This window comes from Aquila chrysaetos, chromosome 2, assembly GCF_900496995.4.
Source record: "Aquila chrysaetos chrysaetos chromosome 2, bAquChr1.4, whole genome shotgun sequence".
Lineage (NCBI taxonomy): Eukaryota > Metazoa > Chordata > Aves > Accipitriformes > Accipitridae > Aquila > Aquila chrysaetos.
The window spans coordinates 67,191,384-67,200,586 of NC_044005.1; positions in this window are offsets into that span (position 1 = coordinate 67,191,384).

Genomic DNA, 9,203 nt, shown 5'->3' on the forward strand with positions numbered 1-9,203 from the left:
GCGAGGGCTAAAGCTTGGTCTAAAATGTAAGCCGAGCTTTCAGCGTGTTTGTGGAAATATGAGCAACGTTAGAAGATGACGTTACTAAATATTGAAACCTGGTCAGAGCAGGAGTGGGGTATGAGGTGCACGGTGCCGCCATTTAATGGCGCCGCTATTACGCAGTGAGGGGTGAGCCGAACTTGCTTAGCTGTGGGGTGAGAGGTTGGCCACACAGTTTCGAAGGCCTTTCTGGCTGTTAGGTGAGATTGACTTGTCTGTGGTAGTGATGGAGGAGGAAGCGTCAGTCAGCGCGGGACAGGAGCAGGGGACGGCGAGCTGCCCAGCGCGGGGAAGGTGAGGCTGTGCCGTTGCCCTCCCGTACTTCTTGCTGGTAAAATTCTGCCTGCGGATACGGATCCCGCATAGCCACTGTTTGCACTGACACTGTTTTCTCCGCCTTCCAAAAGTTGTGGCATAGTTCGTGTCACGCTGGGTGCGGTTTAAATAGTGTGAACAAATGCTTAGCAAAATACTGGCATACTAAATTATAACAACACTGTTACAGTGGGATGAGTGTGTGGGTTCGGTTTTACTTGTCATTTTCTTTGTGATGAGAAACTAGGGGCAGGATTCATTTAGGTTAGACATCTGAAGTTAGCTGTTGAGGTCTAGTACTGGAGCCCTTCACAGACAGTGAGACAGGCTCCTCAAATTGTTGTTCAGCTCTTCCTAAAACATACATCTAAGACAAGTTAACTAACTACTCACTGGAGGTGCCTGGTTTTCTCCATTGCCAAAGAAGACAGCAAGGAAGATTCCTTAGCCAGATCCTTCATTAAGACATCAGTGTTTAGGTGGAATGAATAGTGTATTGGAAGGGTATGGAAAAAATGTGATGGCAATTGTGGGGGCAACTTTTATGAAGATTACATAGAAACAGGCTATCATAGGGAACATCAGGAAAAAGAACTGGGAACTTAGAACTGGATTCCTCCTACCTGACCTTAAATGTATCTGAAGTGCTTTAATTATGAGTATAGTCTACAGGCTATGGAGAATCCCACCTAAAATCTGAATCTTTCCTTGGGCTGGCTAAATTGGGTGTTGTAGTTAAGATCCAAAAGTGAAGTATAATGGTTTTGACCTTCACTTGTTTGTCTATGACTTGAGTTCAAGCCACAGTTGCAAGATCTGTGGAAGTAGTCATCTGTAAATAGAGCTGGGTTGTTTTTTTTTTTTTTTTTAAAGTTTAGAGTTATGTTTTACCAGCATGCAAAGAAGGGGCAGATGAATCATGTAAACACACAACAGTTATAAGCATATTGATATTTCTAAATTGCAGGTTCTGTTTTGAGTCTGCAATCAAAGAGATTTTATAAGGACCCTTTTCTTTCGAGAGGTATGTACACGTGCACAACATATGCATTAATACTTTCTATACCTAATTGTTATTCAAGTAACAATTCAGATTTTTTTTGCTGTAGAAATCAGTGTTTTCTTTAGACAGTTTATAAATGCAGTTAAATCTGTTAAAAACATAGTAACTGATTCATTTTACTATACATGCACAAACCTCTTGCAGTTAACTGAACTCTGTTATTAGCATCTATTTTATGCAATAAGTATGTTGCTTAAAAATAAGGTTGATACAATTTATTTTACTACAGTACTCCAAAGTTTACTGATTCCAGAGCCACCATGGTAACAGAAATAGTTTTGTTTCATTGTTGCAGGTATATAAAATAAGTGTGAAGGTTTATATAGCTTTAATGATAGCAAAGGTTTAACTAAACCTTTACATAAGGATTATAATATGGATTAATGGCCACATTTCGTTGACACAAAACAAAGCAAATAATTTCTTATGAAGGCCATGTACAATATTGCATTGATTCACTCTGGGAGTATCAATTATCCTGTCTTAATTGGGGACAATAAAAGAAAATAGTGAGGTTATTAATCCTGTCATAATGAATCAAAGCTCTCTGTTTGACATAAAGTATGTTATAAAAGTGCATATTGTAATATTCATGTATGTTCATACGCGCTATTCTGAACTCTCCCTGGGGAACTTGGAATTTCTACCAGTCCACTGAGGGAGCATGAGTTAAAGGAACGGATTTTCAATTCTGTGGTTGCTCCTACTTGCTGATGCAATGCATTAACCACCAAAGGAGCAAAACTTGAAGAAATGGACTGACTCACTGCTGTCTGCCAAGTACTACAGAAAGTTATATCTAATGTTTCCCCATTCCAGTCAGCTGAAGATACTCTCTTCCAGCTAAAAGACCGGTAAAGGTTCATACAGTCATTGCAACATTTAGAGCAGGAGATAAACATGAGACTCAAGTATACAAACTTATGTTATTACTTGTGTAGAAACACCTAGTTCTGCTTCACAACTGTGTCAAAAGAGTCCAGGCACATGTATTTCCATACTCTGAAGCACTGGCTCCTTAGGCCAAATAGGGGTGTCCTTTAATTTTTTGAGAACTCTCCTTTCAACTCTAGAAGCTTTCCTGGAAGAAGGCAAGAGCTCTGAAAAAACTGTGGGTTTCTATTTTCCATTGTGATCTCTGTGTACACACAAACTTTGGTTGCATATTTTATGGTATCTGTCTGTTGCTTCATAGCAATCTCTGAAAAGAGATTAATTAATTAAAAAAAAATTGAAAGACAACATTGATACAATGCCTGTTTTGAAGTAATTCGTGATCCAGCAAAAAATGCCCCTGGTGCATCCTCCTTTACTGCAGAGCAGACTCTTCGAACTTAGATGATCCTGTCTGAAATTGTTAGTGTTTATTTAGGAAAGAAGAGAATATAAAGCTGTAGTCAGGCCTCCCATAGTAAACCTATCACGAAAAAGTATTGTTATTAATGCCATTGAAATAGCTAGGGATAATATGTTAAATGACTTTTGTGTCAATCAATGTAGCTCCTGTTCATCTCAAAATAGATGAGGAAATGCATCTATTTAAAAAGGAAAATCCACAGGATAAGAGGACAATACTACAATGTTAAATTACCGTGCAAAGGATATGATAAATATAATGTATAAACAAATTAAACTGACAATATAGTAGGTGGGGGGTTTTGACCACATAAAGTATTTTTAGCAGTATGTAGAAAATGCATAGAAAGAGCAAGTAATGCACAATAGAGAAGAACAAAGTTCCTAAGAAGTGTGGTTTATCAGGAAACTTTTTACTTGGTGTAAAAAATGACTTAGAGGAATTGTGGTATGCATATTTTCCTTTCACTCAGAAAGAGCAGTACCACACCTTGTTCATCTGGGAATAGAATCAATCTGATATTAACAGGGGAATAAAGAATAAAGATGTGATTATTTGGTAGACTGGACTATGTGCAAACTGTATGTTTTTGATATGTGGTATTTTGTTAAGATACCTTCAAAGACAGGGTGTAACAGTGTAACCACTGTAATGATGAAAAAGTAGAAATTATGCAAGTGGAAATGAGTAAATTCTTGTCCAACAGGATGTCTAAAACCAGTCTGTAAACTAGATGAAATGGAGTATAAATTAGAATTTTGTTAAATGGTTCTTTCATTCTGCATATGTCATGTTATTATCTTCATCACTTGCTGGTCATCTTTTCCTACCAAACAGCTGAGTTTGTGAATTTAAAAGGTTTTGCTATCAGTTTTTGCTCATTAATGTGCTTACTTTGATTTTAGCAATTGAAAAGGTTACCTCATGTCTCATTTGGTTTTCATTGTGCTGATATACAAAATTTAAGTAACAGTTTTGATGTGGTGATTCAGAGGGATTATTCTGATGTAGGAACAGGTGCCTAACAAGCTCTTCCTTTATCAGAGAGAGCTGGCAAGATAAAGCACAAGCTTTTTAAAAATGATAACTGGATATTGGATGTATGTTAGAAAGACAGGGTTTTTACCCTGGCTGTGTGCGCCATGGGTAGCTTTGGCTTTTTTCATTTTCACGGTCCCTCTTTAATGCACAGTTATAAATAACATAATGTTTTGCTTTTCACCATACTGTTTTCTCTTTTCTTGTCCTGTTGCACAGTGGCTGTGCTCTATTCTAATGGGAGGGTGCTTAGTTCAACCTCAGGCAGCCTTTTCTACATAATTGGTTTAGTTATGAAGCACCATACCTTCAATTAATTAGTGTGATTACCTACCTAACTGTAGATAGGAGAAGTTTGGTATTCATTTGGTTCTTCCTTTGCAGTGAATGTTTGTATCAATAATACAGCCTTCCCTGAGTAAAATATTTATAGACGTACAGGGCATGAAACAGCACATGCATGTGGAAAATCTCACAAGTAAAACTGAATACTAAAGGCATCAGCAGCTGCCTTGTTCATGCTTTTAATGCATGTGGTTCAGACATGCATTCAGAAAATTATATTCATATAGATACCTTTTTTTTTTTACTGTTTTAAGTAACTCTTTTGTTTTTGTTAGTATAGGTATAGAGCTAATGAAATTTTGTCAGCTTCTAAATATTAAGTCCAGTTTATATCCTTGTTTGGCAAGGTTGTTTATTCAGATTAGAAGACTAAATGTACTGAAGTTTTTAAATGAGCAAATTCCCACATTGTGTTAGACAACCCCCCCTTTCATCTTTTTTTGAGGAATGGTTAAACATAATATACAGAATTTAGAGTAATTGTTTGTTTCACCTGATCTTCAAACATAATACAGAATATTTAGGGGAAGAGAGACATTTCTGCAGGTTTTCAGCCACATACCCAGTTAAAAATCAAATGTACTGCTGTATTTGTAGAACAAATTGAAAAGAACAAAAGCCACTGCAAATACCCATATTTTGCCTTTCAACTGAATATTTTGATTAATTCTAAATAGAAGACCAATTTGTCAGTAATACCATAGCATGTCATAGTGAGATACTGCAAACATCAAGTATATCTTACTCTGATATACTGAGCCGTCATGGAACAGAGCATTGAAGTAGTACATAAAATTTTTATTCATAGTAAACCAGAATCACTTGTAAAATATTGCAAACGATATAAAATATATGCTGTTGCATAAATAAACAAGCATTTATACTATCAAAGGCAACAGAGAAACTTTTAAGGGGTCTGTCAACAGAAAATCTCAAAATCCAATGCCAAGCAAGGACTTGAGTAGCAATTAAGACCAGAGAAATAAAATAAAAGCACCTAAAGATAGAAGGGAAGTACAGTTTTATTTTCAATATAATTTCAAAATGCAATATTAACAAACATGCAAATAAAAAGAAAAGCAGATATTTTTATGCCCAGAATACTTTTTTCACAGTGATATATTTTCAAATAGCTTTTTGTGATGCTTCCTCTACATTAGGCTTATGTTGCAGTTCGGGTGTCATCGATCCCATCCTAAAGCAGCAGTGAACTGAGGTTTTACATATTCTTGACAGGTACTGAAATATCAGCAGACGTGCCAGCTCAGAGCACAGTGTAGGTTCAAGTATTAAAGGTGCTGGAAGTCCATTGCCATGAAATGGAAGAGTTCTTCATACAAGTATAGCACTTTGTATTCTACATAGTGGGGGGGAATTTTAATGGGAAGGAAGGAGCCAGGTTTCAAGCCTGCCTGCCTCTCTGTCACCTCTTGACCTCTGAAATTGCCCCTTTGAATCATGTGGTTTCCATCACTTTACAAGGGAGCAGGCTTTTGACTGCAGTTTCTCTTTCTCTCCCATTGTCCTTGGGCTGCTTTCAGCCCTGAATGAGAACAGGGACTTTGGATCACCAGTTTGCCTTCTCTCATATCACTTCACAGGTGACCACATTATGTTTCTCATTTCAAAGTACAAATAGTAATTGGGTTGTTCCCTCATGCTCTCTTCCATCTGGAAAGCTGTTTTGGAGTCAGTCTATCTAGATGATTAGAAATCATCTTATTTCCAGACTGAATTAATTCATGAGTATTAGTGTCTGTGACACCATAGTGCTTTAGTTGAATTAGTCAATCACAGAATCAGTGTGGCCTAAAAATGTGTAATATTTGTGAAAAGGATCAGTATGATGTGAGGGTGCTTGGAGTAAGATATTTCTGGTGAAGATGGGAGTGTTAATGCCACAGTGAAAGACACTGGTTTTCAGAATCCTATACAATTCTAATGTCCAAGTTAAAAAGAAAAAAAACCCTGTAAGATCTGTAGGTACAATTTATGAGGACAGGGGAATGGAGGGTCTGTTTTACAAGAAGGATCTGTCTTGTCTGATTTAAAAAGGCTGAAATGTGGTTGAGCATTTAATCAGAATGTAAACAACTGATATATAGGGAAAAGCTATAATTAAGTTAGAGACAAAATTGGTGCAAAACCGCAGAACAATGAGGTTCTGGAACTACCTCAAGATGTGTTATGAGGCAAACAACTGAACTGGTTTTCAATTGGAGTTTTCTAAGGGAGAATTACGAGACTCGGTTGTCTAAAATATCCAGGGTCTGATCACTGTAGATCTCTCTCTTCTTTGTGGTCTTATGTGTGGTTAAGTGTTTTTGTAGGAAAAAAGAATCACAAATGATTCAGAGCTCATGTGATTCAGAGATCTGATCATTTTGTAAATGTGAGTAAAGGAAATTGAAAGTGATCAACACATTTCAAGATCTGATCTAATATGATTATTTGAAATGTATTGTGACTCTGAATTCCCTCGTAAATCAATCTAATGATATTAATAAGTTACACAGCTTCATGCTATATTTAAATCAGGTTCTGTGAGTAGAGATTCAGTCAAAAAGCATGATAATATCCATGGACGAATGTGCTCTGATCCTCTCCAATTGAAAGAAAGTAAACTCAGGATTGGAACACCTGTATTTTATGTTGCAACTGGGATGGGCTAGGAGCTTGCAGTGGTCAATCATCACATCTCAGCTAATGTGTGGTAACTTGCTGAATTGCAGTAGCCCAAACGCTTCTGATTGTGTTCTGGCATACTATTTGCTAATCCATTTCCCCACTGTTCTTACCAAAATTTATTTACATTTGTAACTTAAATAAACAATCCTACACTTTGGCTTTTCTTTTATGAACTGAACAATAAAATTCTTTGAAAAAGTTAGTTTTAACATTTTTCTAGAAGACTAATTAAATGGACTCGAAGTAAAAGTGTTTGTGGAGAAAGCATTCAAAGCGTTAATGTGAATTTTATATAGGTTTTTTTTTGTTTCAGCTCAGTCCTGCACCAAGCCTCTGAAATTATAGCCGTGCTCAAGCAGAACAACTGTGTTCTATTTTAGCTCAACATATTAATCCATTCCATTCTGTGTCATTTTGTTAGAGGGTGCCTTCATGTTGCACACACTGCAAATAGCACAGATGTGCTAGGATAAAAAAACTCCAGTATCTTTCAGATGGATCTTTATGAAATGCCAGTGCATGCTGAGAAGCAAATTCATCCTTCTATTAGAAACAAACACAGCAAAACAAGAAATAAAAATAAATCCAAACATTCTTCTGCTAAATTTGCACCTGCAGATATTAGATTTGAGAAAAAATTCTTCCTAAGTGCTCAAATGATAACCACTGAAGCTAGAGTCAGATATTTAGGTAGGAAAAATATCCCTTAGATTTTGGTCTTCTGCATGATATATTTATTATCGCACTGCTTTTTTTCAGGACTGATGTAAACTTTAAATCTCAGAAAATTAATTTGTAGAGATTTTCCTCTTCTGTTTTCTCCACATGTCACATCCTTCAGTATTCTGGATATTACATGATTAACTCTTTCCTTACAGAAGTCATCCTCTTTTAATATAGTGTCAGTCTAATGAAAGAGCACAGAGGAAACTGCTGCTGGAGGGTGATAGGATTAAAAGCCAAAAAAAAAAGGGAAAATAAATCTTAGAATTCATTAATTCATCTTACCTATCCCTTTATTCTGGAGTGGGAAATCATGTCAAGAGTAGTGGGTTTTCTGGTACATCTAGATACAATCTACAATTAAAAAAAAAAAATCCGTTTGTTTCTTTGTGTCTGGTGTTTTATAAATTTACTTCAAAATAAGGAAAAAGCTTTTAGATCAGTTTAGGAACTAAGAACTTCTCATAGAAATTATGTTTTCTTAGAGAACTTAACAGTTAGATTGCTGGCATGCAGAGAGCACTTGATATCATAAAGCTGTGTTGTGGTTTCACTGTGCTTCCTCTATGTGCCAACCAGTCTCCATCTGCTATCTCCTGTCTTATTATTAGGTTGCAAGTTCCTAGAACAGAGGTTTGTCCTTTTTTTGGCTACATATATCACATAATAAAATGGAGGCTCAGTTTGGGAAAAGAGTACCTAATAGCTGTGACAGTGCAAAGTACCAAAACAATGTTACTCAGTTTTTAGAAATGGAGGAATACGCTGTTGTCTAAGGAAGAGCCAACAATTACATTGATGTGCAACTGAAGCTCTGTGCATAACATTGGCTCCCATAACACAAGTACAAATTTTACTCTTCTTACTAGTAACAGCATAGCGTTCTTGAATAATGCCCTCAACTGAAAGTCCCTCAGCACTTCATGCTCTTTTTTTCTCTTCTAACAACCTTTAAGTTAGTTAATTTTAAGTATTAGATAAGGAACCTTGCATGGGATTCAGTCTGAGATTAACGTACCTAAATTTGTCATCTGTGTGTGGGTACCTGTAGGTATACTAGATGTCTAAGGTACCTCTATAGTCAATGGAGAACTAGGGCTTGATTCAGTTACCTAAATTAGGGGAAGAAGAGCCATTTGAGATGCTATAAAGTATCCAGAATATCTGCATGGATCTGGTAAGTATGACAAAAGGCCTTAGCATTTCTGGAAGTCACATGGAAGGCCTTTAGACATCTCAAATGGTATTAGGTTCTTATGCTTAGGCAACTAAAATGAGCATCTAGGCAATACAGTCAGTGGAGCCCAGAGCAAGCTTCAGGTGACCAGCTAGGAGGGGTGGTTGCACAGATATTAGTGCTGAGATACTGAAGAGCTACCCTGCTGGCCTCCAGCCACCAGTCCAGAAGGACACTGGTTTTCCTCAAGTCCTGTATCATGTTTGGCAGCCATGAGTCTTAAATATTTTATGACATCTGAAATAATACTCGGTGTCTACAGATGGGCAACTAAATCAAGCTGTCAATATCTACTCAGTGAGATGATGCTTGCTAGGCTCCTTTGATTATGCTGATTAGATCTTTATTGGTTGTAACGAGAGCTTAAGGAAGCAGCATGGTTGTAGGCACCAACC